This window comes from Triticum aestivum, chromosome 2B (genome assembly GCF_018294505.1).
Source record: "Triticum aestivum cultivar Chinese Spring chromosome 2B, IWGSC CS RefSeq v2.1, whole genome shotgun sequence".
NCBI classification, from domain to species: Eukaryota; Viridiplantae; Streptophyta; class Magnoliopsida; order Poales; family Poaceae; genus Triticum; species Triticum aestivum.
In genome coordinates, this window is record NC_057798.1 from 651,491,656 (window position 1) to 651,509,955 (window position 18,300).

The window sequence follows — 18,300 nt, forward strand, 5'->3', positions numbered from 1 at the left end:
GTTTTTGTTCTAGTGCTTTATTTATTGCAAATTGTTGCTACTAAGGTGACCCTGTTCTTGAGCTTGCATGTTAAATTTATATGGTCCAAAGTAGTTTTAATGCATGATATAGCCTCTAGGCACTTGTGGGAGTAGTTGCTATCAATCTTGTTGAGTTTAGTTCACTTTTATTTTGAGTCACTAAAAATTTCAGAAATTTTTCAGAGAAAGAAAATGATGAAGAGATTGTTGAGGGGCTCCTCGAGCCGAAGCTCGAAGGATAAGCCGAATGAGGAGAATAAAATTCCCAAATACAATCTCCCTCGCACCGCGAAGGTCCGATCGTGTGAATGGCCTTGTGATGCGTTCTTGAAGGCTGCCAGAATTTACGATGATTTTTATTACTTGGCCAAGAATTCAGGCCTCACCGACTTCCTCCACGACCAGCGCGAACAGTATCTCCTACTCATTAATATTTTTGTGCAAATTTTTTACTTCCATGCTAAGAAATCACCACCTTCAGTGGAGTTTCACTTATATGATGCGGTTAAGGAGATGTCACTCCATGATTTTTGTTGGGTTTGCAAGATACCCTTTGTGGGCAGCATCAAGGAACCACAACCTAGTGATGTGGATGGATTTATTGATAGAATTGTTGTAGGGGAAATGAGGAAAGTTTCTGATGCAAGAATTACTATTATACATTTTCATGTTCTACGTTACTTTGCGACATTTGCTAGTAGATGCTTAATTGGTCGCGGGAACAGTGGAAATCTTAGTGCTCTGACCTTGTTATTTTGCGCCATGCTTTGTTTCGTGATACAACCTTCAGTTTAGGTGCTATTGTTGCTAAATAGTTAAGTCTGAACCGTACAAAGGGCCCCATCTTCAAAGGTATCTTTGCTTCACGCCTTGCTAAACACTTTGAGATACCAATTAGGCATCATGAGAAAGAGGAAAAGTTGTTGATCACCATTTTTCTAGATTATAAGAGTATGGTAGCACATGACTTTATTGTTAAAAATAAGAAGCAAATGCTTAAGTATAACTTGAGATTTGATAAAACTCACTGTGAGGCTATTACCTTGCCTGCACCCTCTTTGTTTAACATATTTTCAGGCACGTACCTCATCTTGCCCGAAGCCATTTATGCATAGTGGAATCTGCCACAAGTTCCAGAGCCTAAGCCTGAGCCACCCCTTGATCCCTATCGACAGTCTGTTTATCAGTGGGATCCAGAGGAGATCGCTAACCAGTGGCACCCAGAGGACCCTCCTCAGTACACCGAAGAGAGTAGCTTCGATCCATGGGCACAGACCAACTTAGGCCAAAAGCCTAAGCTTGGGGGAGTACGTATTTCTCACCGACATTACATTCATGTTCACACACTTAGGCTAGTTGTCTGTGCTCATACTTTTTCATTGTCCTATCCATGCTAGTTTATTTTCGTTTCTTGCTTTCTTCTTGTGTGTTTGAAAAAACTTAAGAAAAAACAAAAAAATAGTTGTAGCCTTTAGCTAGTTTACCTTCCATGCTTGTAGTAGTAATATTGAAAGAAAATGCAAAAACATTTCCCGTTCTTCTTTTGCTTGTTGGGAGATTTCCCGTGTAAATAGTTTTATTTCTTTTCTTTTCTTTGGGGTCGAGAGGAGAAGACCACGATGAAAATATTGAGTGGCTCTCATATGCATTATTGTTGATCTAACCAAGAGCCCATATTACCTTCTCTTCTCCTTTGTATTAAATGCTTGCAGATTCCAGCATAGTCCAATGCACGTGCACTATTATTATTATTCACACCATTCGGTCGTGCAAGTGAAAGGCAATAATGACAATATATGATGGACTGATTGAGGTGAGAGAAGCTGGTATGAACTCGACCTATCTTGTTTTTGTAAATATGATTAGTTCATCATTCCTGATTCAGCCTATTATGAATGAAACATGCTTGCAATGACAATTAGAGATTATAGTTGCTAATGCCATGCTTAATTAGTAAGGAGTTTATAATGGTTTACCTTGCATGCCAACATGCTATTAATATGGTTGTGATGTGGTATGATAGGGTGGTATCCTCCTTTGAATGATTCGAGTGGCTTGAATTGGCACATGTTCATGCATGTAGTTGAAACAAAATCAACATAGCCTCCATGATGTTTACGTTCATGGTGATTTATATCCTACTCCTGCTTGCACTCATTGTAGATTAATTTTAATGCATGTTCATGACTATTGTCGCTCTCTAGTTGGTCGCTTCCCAGTCTTTTTCTAGCGCTCACTTGTACTAAGCAGGAATACTGCTTGTGCATCCACTTCCATAAACCCCAAAGTTATTCCATATGAGTCCTCCATACCTTCCTATATGCGGTATTTACCTGCCGTTCCAAGTAAATTTGTATGTGCCAAACTCTAAACCTTCAAATGAAATTATGTTTTATATGCTCGAATAGCTCATGTATCAACTAGGGCTATCTATATCTTCCATGCTAGGTGGGTTATTCTCACGATGAGTGGACACCGCTCATCATTCATGAGAAAATGGCTGGTAACCGGGATGCCTAGTCCCATGCTCAAATCAAATCAAAATAATTTCAAACAAAACTCTCCCAGGATTGTTGTTAGTTGGACGGCACCCGCTGTTTCGGACAAGCCATGGATTGATGTTTGTTGGTGGTGGGGGAGTATAAACTTTACCATTCTATTTGGGAACCGCCTATAATGTATGTAGCATGGAAGATATCGAGATCTCTTGGTTGTTATGTTGAAAATGGAAGTATGCCGCTCAAAATATTATTTATCTCTATTTCAAACTCAAACTCTGGCACCTCTGCAAAGTCCTGCTTCCCTTTGCGAAGGGCATATCTATTTACTTTTATGTTGAGTCATCATCCTCTTACTAAAAAGCACCAGTTGGAGAGCACCGCTGTCATTTGCATGCATTGCTATTAATTTACATTGAGTATATGACTGTGACTGGATCTATTTTACCATGAATTACAATGTCTAGTCAGTCCTTGATCTTCAGGGGTGCTCTGCATTTATGTTTTGCGGACTCAAAAAGGGCTAGCGAGATACCATCTTGTTATAACATATGATGATTGTTTTGAGAAAGTGTTGTCATCCGAAATTTATTATTATTGCTCGCTAGTTAATTATGCCATTGATATGAATAAATGTGAGACCTAAATGTTATTGTGAATATGGTTAGTTCATAATCTTTGCTGAAAACTTGAATGCTGGCTTTACATATTTGCAACAACAAGATCAAACAGAGTTTGTAAAAGTTTTTCTTTATCACTTTCAGTTTGTCAACTGGATTGCTTGAGGACAAGCAAAGGTTTAAGCTTGGGGGAGTTGATACGTGTCCAACGTATCTACTTTTCCAAACACTTTTGCCCTTGTTTTGGACTCTAACTTGCATGATTCGAATGGAACTAACCCGGACTGACGTTGTTTTCAGCAGAACAGCCATGGTGTTATTTTTGTGCAGAAATAAAAGTTCTCAGAATGACCTCAAAATCCACGGAGACACGTTTTGGAATTAATAAAAAATATTGGCGAAAGAATCAGCATCAAGGGGCCCACACCCTGTCCATGAGGGTGCAGGGCGCTCCCTGGGGCGCGCCCCCTGCCTCGTAGGATCCCTGGGACTCCACCGACCTCAACCCCAATTCCATATATTCACTTTCGGGTAGGAGAGGAATTGATCGCGTTTTTTTATACGGAGCCGCCGCCAAGCCCTAATCTTCCTCAGGAGGGCTGATCTGGAGTCCGTTTGGGGCTCCGGAGAGGGGAATCCATCGTCATCGTCATCATCAACCATCCTCCATCACCAATTTCATGATGCTCACCACTGTGCGTGAGTAATCCCATCGTAGTCTTGATGGACGGTGATGGGTTGGATGAGATTTACCATGTAATCGAGTTAGTTTTGTTAGGCTTGATCTCTAGTATCCATTATGTTCTAAGACTGATGTTGCTATCACTTTGTCATGCTTAATGCTTGTCACTAGGGCCCGAGTGCCATGATTTCAGATCTGAACCTATTATGTTTTCATGAATATATGTGAGTTCTTGATCCTATCTTGCTATTCAATAGTCACCTACTATGTGTTATGATCCGGCAACCCCGAAGTGACAATAATCGGGACCACTCCCGGTGATGACCATAGTTTGAGGAGTTCATGTATTCACTAAGTGCTAATGCTTTGGTCTGGTACTCTATTAAAAGGAGGCCTTAATATCCCTTAGTTTCCAGTAGGACCCCGTTGCCACGGGAGGGTAGGACAAAAGATGTCATGCAAGTTCTTTTCCATAAGCACGTATGATTATATTCGGAATACATGCCTACATTACATTGATGAACTGGAGCTAGTTCTTTGTCACCCTATGTTATAACTGTTGCTTGAGGAATCGCATTTGACACAATTATCCATCACTGATCCATTCCCTATGGGCTTTTCACATATTGATCTTTGCTTAGTTACTTTTCTGTTGCCACTGTTACGATTGCTATAAAACTGCTACTGTTACTTTTGCCACCGTTACTGTTACTTCCATACTACTTTGCTACTAAATATTTTGCTGCAGATATTAAGTCTTTCAGGTGTGGTTGAATTAACTACTCAACTGCTAATACTTGAGAATATTCTTTGGCTTGAGTTGAATACTCTATCCTCAAAAACTGTTGTGATCCCCTATACTTGTGGGTTATCAATGCATTACGGAATGAGTCAAGAGACTCGCCGGTAACGAGATTGAACTAGGTATGAAGATAGCGACGATCGAATCTTGGGCAAGTAACATACCGATGACAAAGGGAATAACATATGTTGTCATTACGGTATGACCGATAAAGATCTTCATAGAATATGTACGAGCCAATATGAGAATCTAGGTTTCGCTGTTGGTTATTGACCGAAGAGGTGTCTCGGTCATGTCTACATATGTAACGCCCGGAATACAACTTTCCATATTCGTAACTCCGACTCTTGTCATTTCCGGCTATGTGATTTGTTATTTCCTCCGTGGTTGGGTTTTTTTTTGTTTTGCATCGTGTTCATGTCTTGCATTTCATCATCGCATCATTCGCATTGCATCGGCACTCCGTTGCCGTCATGTTTTAAAACTTGCATTCGTTCGTCGTTGCCATTTCTCCCTTTGCCTTCATCACCTTCCCTCGGATCGCCTTGCTCGCGCTGACCGTTCTAAGACCAACCGGGTTTTCCATTCCCTCTTGTCAAACCAACTAACCCCTCTCAGACCCCCTCGTGTGCGCGTCCAAAACTTGCCACGAACCCGAACCGCTCAGTCATCACCGTTGGATCCGGATCATCCCCAAACATCTATAAAATATCTCCGTTTTATTATTTGGACTTCGTACCTATTTATCTCGACCGTCTGATTTCGATCAGATGATCCAATTCCCCCCTTTTCCTTATATATAGAGACTCCCTTGTCCATTTTTAGACCAAACCCTAAAAAATTTGAGGAGAGCTGTCCCATCCTCCTAGACGCCGCCGCCACTCCTCCTGTCTCGTCTTCCTCGAGATCCTCCCAGATCCCCTTCTCACCCAACCAGCACTCGAGGCCTCCCCTCGATCCAACCACAGCCGGCCACCGATCCAACCCATCCACCACCTCCGGTGCCTCCCCGAGCTCGACTCTGCCGCCTCGCGCCGCTCGCCGGAGCAACCAGCAACGACCCTCACCTCCAGGACCTCCTCCTCGCCGCCCCATCTCGTCTCCAAAAACCGGTCACTAGACCTGCACCCCTCGTTGCTTCTACTTCTCCCGTTCCCTCCGGTTCCCTCTCTCACTTGCTCTCTGTCTTTTCCATGGAGACCCGCAGGAACACCGCTACCATGCTCGACCTCGACGTGCCTCGCCGCCGTCGGGAATGGAAGGGTCGACCTCGGTTTTGCCTCCCCACCTCTTTCGGTGCACCACCAGGAGCTCTTGAAGCCTCGCTCCGCCCCGTCTTTGCGAGCACACCGTCACCTTGGATCCCAGCGGAGCCCCATCCTCCCCACGCCTCCACGTCGAGCCAACGGCAGCCATCCCCGTTGTCTTCCTCGAGCAGGAGCTCACGCCCGAGCTCCATCGCCACCCGTTGCCCCTCGCCGGAGCAACACCAGCAGGACCCCGGCGACCTCCTGCGACCGGATTCGGGTCCTCCCTCTGCCCGTCCCTCTCCTTCTCGTATCTCCTTCCTCCTCCCTCTGTTTTGTCCCCCCTGTCTCTCTCTATGAACCCACTCTTGTTTTCTTCAACAAGAGATCGCCTGCGCAAGCCTCTGCTCGCGACCCTGCCCAGCCCGAGCTCCATCGCCACCCGTTGCCCCTCGCCGGAGCAACACCAGCAGGACCCCAGCGACCTCCTGCGACCGGATTCGGGTCCTCCCTCTGCCCGTCCCTCTCCTTCTCGTATCTCCTTCCTCCTCCCTCTGTTTTGTCCCCCCTGTCTCTCTCTATGAACCCACTCTTGTTTTCTTCAACAAGAGATCGCCTGCGCAAGCCTCTGCTCGCGACCCTGCCCAGATTGAGCGAGCGAGGAGAGCGCTCGTGTTGACCGCGTCGTTGCCTCCAGATCAGGCCCAACGCCACCCCCGGCCTGCCTTGGCCTCTCCGCCGACCTGGGCTTGGCCCATGGTGAGAAATCCCCCAGCGCCCCTTTGTGTTTCTTCTGTTGGGCCTGCTCCGGTTTTAGATGCGGCCCGTATCACGTTTTTTCCCAGTTCTGCGATTTTACCAATTATCCAAAAAAACTACAGTTTTTTCAGAAAACCCCTCATGTTCATGCATGTAATAATTAATTAACCATGCATCGTTTAAAACAAATTATATATGTAAAGTGCTTAGAATTTCATCTAGTTTCACAATATCCAATTTTCATCCATGTTTAAAATGTTTAAAAATGTTGTTTGGTTAAATTTGCATAATGCCATGTTAAAATGATTTATTTCCTAACTAAATAACCGTAGCTCAGTTTTAAATGTTCTTTATATGTAAATGGGGTGGAAAAATGCCTAGTTTAACATGGTGCACTTTATTTTCCTGTTTAACAACCTTAAAATATGGTTTAGGGCAGAACAGTACCAAATTCATAATTTGCATATGAGGATTTTCCCGGAATTGTTGTTTGTTGTTCCCGGCCTCATTTAAACTTGCCTAAATAGTTAGATTACTTATGTTCCACCTCTTGCCATGTTTAACAACATTTAATATTGTTGTGTACCTAAACAAGAGCGAACTAAATAACACGAATGTGGTGTTTCGTCAATATGCAACTCGTTGCATATTGAGCTCCACTTAATTTGTAGTATTGTGTGTTGCAGTTTGCCATGCCAATGCCTCATTAAACCGGACATGCATCATACTTGTTTGTGCATCATGTCATGTTTATGCTTGTGCATTTACCATGTTGTTTGTTTCTTTCCGGTGTTGCTTCTTTGTTCCGGTAATGTTGCGATTGTGAGGATTCGTTCGACTACTCCCGTTCATTTTCTTCATGGACTCGTTCTTCTTCCTTGCGGGATTTCAGGCAAGATGACCGTCACCTTGGACCTCATTACTATCATTGCTATGCTAGTTGCTTCGTTCTACCGCTATGCTGCGTTACCTATATTTTGCTCATCAAGCCTCCCAAATTGCCATGAACCTCTAACCTTTGACACCCTTCCTAGCAAACCATTGCTTGGCTATGTTACCGCTTTTGCTAAGCCCCTCTTATAGCGTTTTTAGTTGCAGGTGAAGTTGAAGATTGCCCCATGATGGACAGGATTATGTTGGGATATCACAATATCTCTTATATTATTAATGCATCTATATATTTGGTAAAGGGTGGAAGACTCGGCCTTATGCCTGGTGTTTTGTTCCACTCTTGCCACCCTAGTTTCCGTCATACTGGTGTTATGTTCCCGGATTTTGCGTTCCTTACGCGGTTGGGTGATTTATGGGACCCCTTGATAGTTCGCTTTGAATAAAACTCCTCCAGCAAGGCCCAACCTTGGTTTTTCCATTTGCCTCACCTAGCCCTTTTTCCCTTGGGTTTCCGGAGCCCGAGGGTCATCTTTATTTTATCCCCCCCGGGCCAGTGCTCGTCGTGAGTGTTGGTCCAACCTGTCTGCCGCCGGTGGCCACCAGGTGTAGCTCTGGGCTGGCCTACCAGAAGTTTGGACAATCCGGTGTGCCCTGAGAACGAGATATGTGCAGCTCCTATCAGGATTTGTCGGCACATTCGGGCGGCTTTGCTGGTCTTGTTTTACCATTGTCGAAATGTCTTGTAAACCAGGATTCCAAGTCTGATCGGGTCTTCCTAGGAGAAGGTATATCCTTCGTTGATCGCGAGAGCTTATCATGGGCTAAGTTGGGACACCCCTGCAGGGTATTATCTTTCGAAAGCCGTGCCCGCGGTTATGGGCAAATGGGGATTTGTTAATGTCCGGTTGTAGATAACTTGACACCAGATCCGAATTAAAACGCATCAACCGCGTGTGTAGCCGTGATGGTCTCTTTTTGGCGGAGTCCGGGAAGTGAACACGGTTTTGGGTTATGTTTGACGTAAGTAGGAGTTCAGGATCACTTCTTGATCATTGCTAGCTTCATGACCGTTCCATTGCTCCTCTTTTCGCTCTTATTTGCGTATGTTAGCCACCATATATGCTTAGTCGCTGCTGCAACCCCACCACTTTACCCCTTCCTTTCCCTTTAACCTTTGCTAGTCTTGATACCCACGGTAATGGGATTGCTGAGTCCTCGTGGCTCACAGATTACTACAACAATAGTTGTAGGTACAGATTATGCGATGATCATGATGCGGGAGCGATGTTTGCTTGTTTTGGAGTTCTTCTTCTGCTTCTTCGATCAGGGGATAGGTTCCAGGTCGGGAGCCTGGGCTAGAAGGGTGGATGTCGTTTGAGTTTATGTTTGTGTTTCATCCGTAGTCGGATGATGCTCTTATGTATTGTGATGATGTATTCGTGTGGCATTGTATGCCTCTTTTATATATCCCCATCTATTATGTAATGTTGATGTAATGATATCCACCTTGCAAAAGCGTTTCAATATGCGGTTCTATCCTTGGTGGGACCTTCGAGTCTCTTTAGGATAGTATCGCATATTGGACATGACAAGTTGGTAATCAGAGCCTCGACCGACCATAAGAGCCCCCTTGATTGTTGGCCGTTGTCAAGTCTAGAATAAAACTTTTTTGAGTCTTAGGATTATATATATCGGAGAGTAGGATTCTTTTTACTCCTCAGCCCCCTTCGTCGCTCTCGTGAGGACTCCTGACGTAGATGTTTTGTCTTTCCTCTCCTCAAATTTCACGAAAAAAAATTAGGATCACGCGGGTATCTTGGAATCGTTCCGATGGTTTTGTGACGAGAACATTGTTCTTGGTGCCTCCTGTCTATTATGTGGCATTGACCCGGGGAGTTGAGCTCCGAGGTGTTCTCGTCACAATTTTATCGTTGCAGTTCTGGAATACCTGAGTTTTGCCGACATCGAAAATCTCTTTTATGCAGTTCTTGGTGAGATAACCTCGACGCCACCCAGTACTGGGGCGGGAGTTCGGGAGTATTGCCATAGCTCGTATAATGGATGCTTTTCGAAGGTTGAGGTACACGATTTTCGGAGTTTTCTTGGTTATGTGTTGACGGATGGATACAGCTGGATGTAGGGATTGTTAGTTTGGGTGAGATATATTGCTTCCCCTGTATCCCCAACACCAGATTGCATAACCAGAAAGTTTCGGGAGTTTATAGGTGGGAATTCAAGTACCTCATAGGATATCTTTCCAACAGACACATGATACGATATGGGATCTATCATATGTTTGTTCCGGCTTATTCTGCAAGCCAAATCCTTTGTTTTGTTTTATTTGTGGTATTCGAGTTGCTTCGAAGTCAAGTGTTGATTCGATACCTTTCAAGCGGTGTTCTCATATTTCTATGGGAGTACCAATCCTTCTTGTTTATTGAGATTGTCATGTCAATTCTTTTCCAAACTGGCGTGCTTCTCTTCAAGTGGATCCCATCATTTTTTCCCATCCGCAAGATCAATTCTAAGTTTTCCCAACGGTGTTTATTTCATCTGTCCCAAGTTGTCTTTGTTTTTCCCCACCCTCCCACCCTTTTTCTTCAAGGACTCGGATTTCTTAATCATGTATCCTTTTATTTGTGGGAAGTCTCTTCATTCTTTTCTTTCAATGTTCTTATCCGGTGATTTCCCATGAAGATGCTCAACAGTTTCAAGTTCATCATCCTTCATTGTTGTTTCTTCTCCGGTGGATCCAATTCAAGCTTTCGATATTCATCATATTCCTTTCCTCGTTTCTAATGCTTTGTCATGCCGATGCACCTCTTAATCATTCACTTCTTCCTATTCATTTGTCCTGGAGTGTTGAAGATATCTCAGAAGATTTGTGTTTCCATTCTTAATCCGTTCAAGCTATTTGGAGATTGTTATCTCATTCAAGCCATTTAATTCAACCGATGCAATTTCCCTTTCAAGTAATTTTTCAACGGTGTTCCTTTTCAGTGGGCCCTAACCCACAGGTCTTTTCCAGGATCTTACCTGACTCTTCTAATTTTCCCGGAGCCATTCCCAAAGTCTTTCGAAGTTTGACATAAGAATGAATTATCATCAGTCATATGTCTTTCTCCAAGATCTTTCAAATTCTTTTCATCGTTGGTTCAACCTTTCCAATTTTCATTCCGGAGTGCCTCAACAATTGTCATGGTGGTTCTGATCATCATTCTCAACATGTGAAGACCGAAGAAGTGTTTCCTCTAAATCTTGGTCCATTCTCTTGAATATTCATGGTTCTAGCTTCATGCTATCCTCATAATTGTTTTGATTGTGACAATTCTTTTCTTACCGTCCGGAGCATTTCATGAGTTGTTTCCATTTCTTTCCTCCGAAGGTCATCATGTCATAATTCTTCATTCTCAGCTTTCAACTCTCGTTATCAAATTCTTCCGATGCACCGTTCAAATACCCTCTAATCAGCTCATGATCTCTTTATCCTTTTTGCATCTAAATCCCCTCGAGCATATTGGTTCTTCTAATTCTTCCCGGTGATTCATTCTCTTTTGTCAGTCATTTCCGAATTCTTACGGTGGTTCGTTCAAGATTTTTTTCCTTGATTATCATATTAATTCATCCGTTCTTTCCAATCCTACCGGTGGTTCATGAAGACTTTCTCAAGTTTTGTGATATACCCCCCCCCCCCTTAATCCTTTTTACGAGAATAAGTAGTGTGCCAAATCCATTGCTTGTCATCAATTAAAATTGGTGAAGGATACGCATACTGTAATTCTTATTATTGTTTCATCCATGTGATCTAGTTTCTTCTCTCTAGAGTTATCACCATGTCACATTTCTCGGTTCGAGATGCTTCATCTTTTCTTTTCCGGAGTTCCAGGTTTTCCGCATTATCTCATCGCGAAGCTCCATCTAAATCATCGCAAGGCTTCACCTTGTGTTTCCAACTTCTTTTTCTTTTCATCATCCTCTTATTACCGGAGTTCTTCATGGAGGCTCTACATGGTGGTTCATCAAGGATTCTCTTCATTCTTCAATTGTTCTTCAAGATTTCTCTCGAAGTTATGACCCGCCAAGCTATACTCAAAATTAAACATGGTTCTCAACACATGTTTTGTTTTGACGCGTTCAAGTATTCTTCTTCTTGCATTTCGAAGTGCAATTCCTTCTACAATATCTTTTGAGGTGGTGCTATATCATTCTTGACAATTTCCATTCATGTTTCGTGATTCACATGTTGTCAAGAATGAGGTATTTTAAATCCATCAATCTCTTCTCTGGAGTTATCTTGGTATAGATTTCACCTAAAGCCTTCCCTAAGGAATGTTGCTATTTGTGGTGCTTATCAATTATCCAAGCTTTCTCCATATCCTTCTCTGTGAAAGAGGTTTTTCATCTCTTCGTTGTTCTCAAGCAAGCAATTGTTTCCATTAGTGGCCGGTTGTCACCTCATCATTTCGAGATGTTTGCCATAAGCCCACAACAATCTTGTGCTTTTCGTTGTTGATTTTCCAACAACTCCGTTCAATTCTTCTTTATAAGGATGGTTTCCAAGCTCATTTGTGGCAGAAGTTGGCATTTTCTTCTCCATTCTTTTATTTCAATGATCTATCTTCTATTCTTTCTTCTGGAGGCATGGTGATGTTGCTCTCTTTACTCATCATCTCGAATTGTGAGGACCGTGTTCTTTTCATGCTTATCCATTTAACTGGAGTGTTGTCTCATCTCTTCAAGTTCTTTTTATCTTATCAAGTTTTCCTTCTTTCAGTCGGAGTGCTGCCCAAATTATATTAGTCTTATTCCTTCTCTATCTAGTTTTAACCGGAGTGGTTCCAATATCTATCTTATCACTAAACCTCTTGGTTCTCGTTGTATCCCTTGTTCCTCTTTTCTAACGGAGTGTTTTCAACTTTGTTCATCTTCGTTGTTTTCTTTCTTTCATTCTGCTCAACCTCTCAAGGTTCATGGTTTCACTCGTTTGTCGAAGAAGCAACTTAGTTTTACCTATTCTCTTCCTCTTCCGTTTCTCTCTGGTGCCATCCTAGATCTCGGGACGAGATCCTCTCGTAGTGGTGGAGTGTTGTAACGCCCCGGATACAACTTTCCATATTCATAACTCCGACTCTTGTCATTTCCGGCTATGTGATTTGTTATTTCCTCCGTGGTTGGGTTTTGTTTTTTTTTTGCATCGTGTTCATGTCTTGCATTTCATCATCGCATCATTCGCATTGCATCGGCACTCCGTTGCCGTCATGTTTTAAAACTTGCATTCGTTCGTCATTGCCGTTTCTCCCTTTGCCTTCATCACCTTCCCTCGGATCGCCTTGCTCGCGCTGACCGTTCCGAGACCAACCGGGTTTTCCATTCCCTCTTGTCAAACCAACTAACCCCTCTCAGACCCCCTCGTGTGCGCGTCCGAAACTTGCCCCGAACCCGAACCGCTCAGTCCTCACCGTTGGATCCGGATCATCCCCAAACATCTATAAAATATCTCCGTTTTATTATTTGGACTTCGTACCTATTTATCTCGAGCGTCTGATTTCGATCAAATGATCCAATTCCCCCCTTTTCCTTATATACATAGACTCCCTTGTCCATTTTTACACCAAACCCTAAAAAATTTGAGGAGAGCTGTCCCATCCTCCTAGCCGCCGCCGCCACTCCTCCAGTCTCGTCTTCCTCGGGATCCTCCTAGATCCCCTTCTCACCCAACCAGCACTCGAGGCCTCCCCTCGATCCAACCACAGTCGGCCACCGATCCAACCCATCCACCACCTCCGGTGCCTCCCCGGGCTCGACCCCGCCGCCTCGCGCCGCTCGACGGAGCAACCAGCGACGACCCTCACTTCCAGGACCTCCTCCTCTCCGCCCCATCTCGTCTCCAAAAACCGGTCACTAGACCCGCACCCCTCGTTGCTTCTACTTCTTCCGTTCCCTCTGGTTCCCTCTCTCACTTGATCTCTGTCTTTTCCATGGAGACCCGCAGGAACACCGCTACCATGCTCGACCTCGACGTGCCTCGCCGCCGTCGGGAATGGAAGGGTCGACCTCGGTTTTGCCTCCCCACCTCTTTCGATGCACCACCAGGAGCTCTTGAAGCCTCGCTCTGCCCCGTCTTTGCGAGCACACCGTCACCTTGGATCCCAGCGGAGCCCCGTCCTCCCCACGCCTCCACGTCGAGCCGCCGGCAGCCATCCCCGTCGTCTTCCTCGAGCAGGAGCTCACGCCCGAGCTCCATCGCCACCCATTGCCCCTCGCCGGAGCAACACCAGCAGGACCCCGGCGACCTCCTGCGACCGGATCCGGGTCCTCCCTCTGCCCGTCCCTCTCCTTCTGTATCTCCTCCTCCTCCCTCTGTTTTGTCTCCCCTGTCTCTCTCTCTGAACCCACTCTTGTTTTCTTCAACAGGAGCTCGCCTGCGCAAGCCTCTGCTCGCGCCCCTGCCCAGATCGAGCGAGCGAGGAGAGTGCTCGCGTTGACCGCGTCGTCGCCCCCAGATCAGGTCCAACGCCGCCCCCGGCCTGCCTTGGCCTCTCCGCCGACCTGGGCTTGGCCCATGGTGAGAAATCCCCCAGCGCCCCTTTGTGTTTCTTCTGTTGGGCCTGCTCCGGTTTTAGATGCGGCCCGTATCATGTTTTTCCCAGTTCTGCGATTCTACCAATTATCCAAAAAAACTGCAGTTTTTCAGAAAACCCCTCATGTTCATGCATGTAATAATTAATTAACCATGCATCAGTTTAAAACAAATTATGTATGTAAAGTGCTTAGAATTTCATCTAGTTTCACAATATCCAATTTTCATCCATGTTTAAAATGTTTAAAAATGTTGTTTGGTTAAATTTGCATAATGCCATGTTAAAATGATTTATTTCCTAACTAAATAACCGTAGCTCGGTTTTAAATGTTCTTTATATGTAAATGGGGTGGAAAATGCATAGTTTAACATGGTGCACTTTATTTTCTTGTTAAACAACCTTAAAATATGGTTTAGGGCAGAACAGTACCAAATTCATAATTTGCATATGAGGATTTTCCCGGGATTGTTGTTTTTTGTTTCCGGCCTCATTTAAACTTGCCTAAATAGTTAGATTACTTATGTTCCACCTCTTGCCATGTTTAACAACATTTAATATTGTTGTGTACCTAAACGAGAGCGAACTAAATAACACGAATGTGGTGTTTCGTCAATATGCAACTCGTTGCATATTGAGCTCCACTTAATTTGTAGTATTGTGTGTTGCAGTTTGCCATGCCAATGCCTCATTAAACCGGACATGCATCATACTTGTTTGTGCATCATGTCATGTTTATGCTTGTGCATTTACCATGTTGTTTGTTTCTTTCCGGTGTTGCTTCTTTGTTCCGGTAATGTTGCGATTGTGAGGATTCGTTCGACTACTCCCGTTCATCTTATTCATGGACTAGTTCTTCTTCCTTGCGGGATTTTAGGCAAGATGACCGTCACCTTGGATCTCATTACTATCATTGCTATGCTAGTTGCTTCGTTCTATTGCTATGCTGCGTTACCTATCTTTTGCTCATCAAGCCTCCCAAATTGCCATGAACCTCTAACCTTTGACACCCTTCCTAGCAAACCATTGCTTGGCTATGTTACCACTTTTGCTCAGCCCCTCTTATAGCGTTTTTAGTTGCAGGTGAAGTTGGATATTGCCCCATGATGGACAGGAGTATGTTGGGATATCACAATATCTCTTATATTATTAATGCATCTATATATTTGGTAAAGGGTGGAAGACTCGGCCTTATGCCTGGTGTTTTGTTCCACTCTTGCCGCCCTAGTTTCCGTCATACCAGTGTTATGTTCCCGGATTTTGCGTTCCTTACGTGGTTGGGTGATTTATGGGACCCCCTTGACAGTTCGCTTTGAATAAAACTCCTCCAGCAAGGCCCAACCTTGGTTTTACCATTTGCCTCACCTAGCCCTTTTTCCCTTGGGTTTCCGGAGCCCGAGGGTCATCTTTATTTTATCCCCCCCGGGCCAGTGCTCGTCGTGAGTGTTGGTCCAACCTGTCAACCGCCGGTGGCCACCAGGGGCAACTCTGGGCTGGCCTACCAGAAGTTTGGACAATCCGGTGTGCCCTGAGAACGAGATATGTGCAGCTCCTATCAGGATTTGTCGGCACATTCGGGCGGCTTTGCTGGTCTTGTTTTACCATTATCGAAATGTCTTGTAAACCGGGATTCCGAGTCTGATCGGGTCTTCCTAGGAGAAGGTATATCCTTCGTTGATCGCGAGAGCTTATCATGGGCTAAGTTGGGACACCCCTGCAGGGTATTATCTTTCGAAAGCCGTGCCCGCGGTTATGGGCAGATGGGAATTTGTTAATGTCCGGTTGTAGATAACTTGACACCAGATCCGAATTAAAACGCATCAACCGCGTGTGTAGCCGTGATGGTCTCTTTTCGGCGGAGTTCGGGAAGTGAACACGGTTTTGGGTTATGTTTGACGTCAGTAGGAGTTCAAGATCACTTCTTGATCATTGCTAGCTTCACGACCGTTCCATTGCTCCTCTTCTCGCTCTTATTTGCGTATGTTAGCCACCATATATGCTTAGTCGCTGCTGCAACCCCACCACTTTACCCCTTCCTTTCCCTTTAAGCTTTGCTAGTCTTGATACCCATGGTAATGGGATTGCTGAGTCCTCGTGGCTCACAGATTACTACAGCAACAGTTGCAGGTATAGATTATGCGATGATCATGACGCGGGAGCGATGTTTGCTTGTTTTGGAGTTCTTCTTCTGCTTCTTCGATCAGGGGATAGGTTCCAGGTCGGCAGCCTGGGCTAGTAGGGTGGATGTCATTTGAGTTTCTATTTGTGTTTCATCTATAGTCGGATGATGCTCTTATGTATTGTGATGATGTATTCGTGTGGCATTGTATGCCTCTTGTATGTATCCCCATCTATTATGTAATGTTGATGTAATGATATCCACCTTGCAAAAGTGTTTCAATATGCAGTTCTATCCTTGGTGGGACCTTCGAGTCTCTTTAGGATAGTATCGCATATTCGGCGTGACAACATAGTTCTCGAACCCGTAGGGTCCGCACGCTTAACGTTCGATGATGATTTTGTATTATATGAGTTTTGTGATTTGGTGACTGAATGTTATTCAGAGTCCCGGATGAGGTCACGGACATGACGAGGAGTCTCGAATGGTCGAGAGGTAAAGATTGATATATAGGATGATAGTATTCGAACATCGGAAGTCTTCTGGGGTGTATCAGGCACATATCAAAGTACCGGAGGGGTTACCGGAACCCCCCCCCCCCCTGGAATAATGGGCCTTATGGGCCATAGGAGGGGAGCACACCAGCCCACAATGGGTGGCGCCCCCCTAAGGAAGGAGGACGAATAGGATAAGGAGGAGGGGGTTCGCCCCCCCCCCCCCTCCTTCCTCCTCCCTCTTCTCCCTTTTCCCCCTTCCGGTAAAAGGAAAGGGGGGGCGAATTGGAATAGGGACCCCAAGTAGGATTCCTCCAACTTGGGGCTCCCAAGGCAGCTCCCCTCCCCCTCCCACCTATATATACATGGGGAGGAGGCGCCTAGAAGACACACCAACAATCGTTAGCTGTGTGCGGAACCCCCCTATCGTAGTTCTTGGGCAAAGCCCTGCGTGGATCACTTCACCATCACAGTCACCACGTCGTCATGCTGATAGAACTCTCTGTCGACACTTTGTTGGATCAAGAGTTCGAGGGACGTCATCGACCTGAACGTGTGCAGAACTCGAAGGTGGCGTACGTTCAGTGCTTGATCGGTTGGAACGAGAAGAAGTTTGACTACATCAACCGCGTTGTCAAACGCTTCCGCTTTCGGTCTACGAGGGTACGTGTACACACTCTCCCCCTATCATTGCTACGCATCTCCTAGATAGATCTTACGTGAGCGTAGGATTTTTTTTTGAAATTGCATGCTACGTTTCCCAACAGCGGCATCTGATACGTCTCCAACGTATCTATAATTTATGAAGCATTCATGCTATTATATTATCTGTTTTGGATGTTTAATGGGCTTTATTATACATTTTTATACTATTTTTGGGACTAACCTATTAACTGGAGGCCCAGCCCGTATTGCTGCTTTTTTGCCTATTTCAGTGTTTCGCAAAAATGGAATATCAAATGGAGTCCAAACGGAATGAAACCTTTGGGAGAGTTATTTTTGGAACGGAAGCCATCCAAGAGACTTGGAGTAGACGTCAGGGAAGCTTCAAGGTGGCCACGAGGGTCAGGGACGCGCCCTACCCCCTAGGCGCGTCCCCACCCTCATGGCTCCCCTGACCGAATTATTTTGCCTATATATGTCCATATACCCTGAAAACATCGAGGAACACAATAGATAGGGAGTTCCGCCGCCGCAAGCCTCCATAGTCACCAAAAACAAATCGGGACCCTATTCCGGCACCCTGCCGGAGGGGGGATCCCTCACCGGTGTCCATCTTCATCATCTCGGCATTCTCCATGACGAGGAGGGAGTAGTTCACCCTCGGGGCTGAGGGTATGTACCAGTAGCTATGTGTTTGATCTCTCTTTCTCTCTCGTGTTCTTGATTTGGCACGATCTTGATGTATCGCGAGCTTTGCTATTATAGTTGGATCTTATGATGTTTCTCCCCCTCTACTCTCTTGTAATGGATTGAGTTTTCCCTTTGAAGTTATCTTATCGGATTGAGTCTTTAAGGATTTGAGAACACTTGATGTATGTCTTGCATGTGCTTATCTGTGGTGACAATGGGATATTCACGTGATCTAC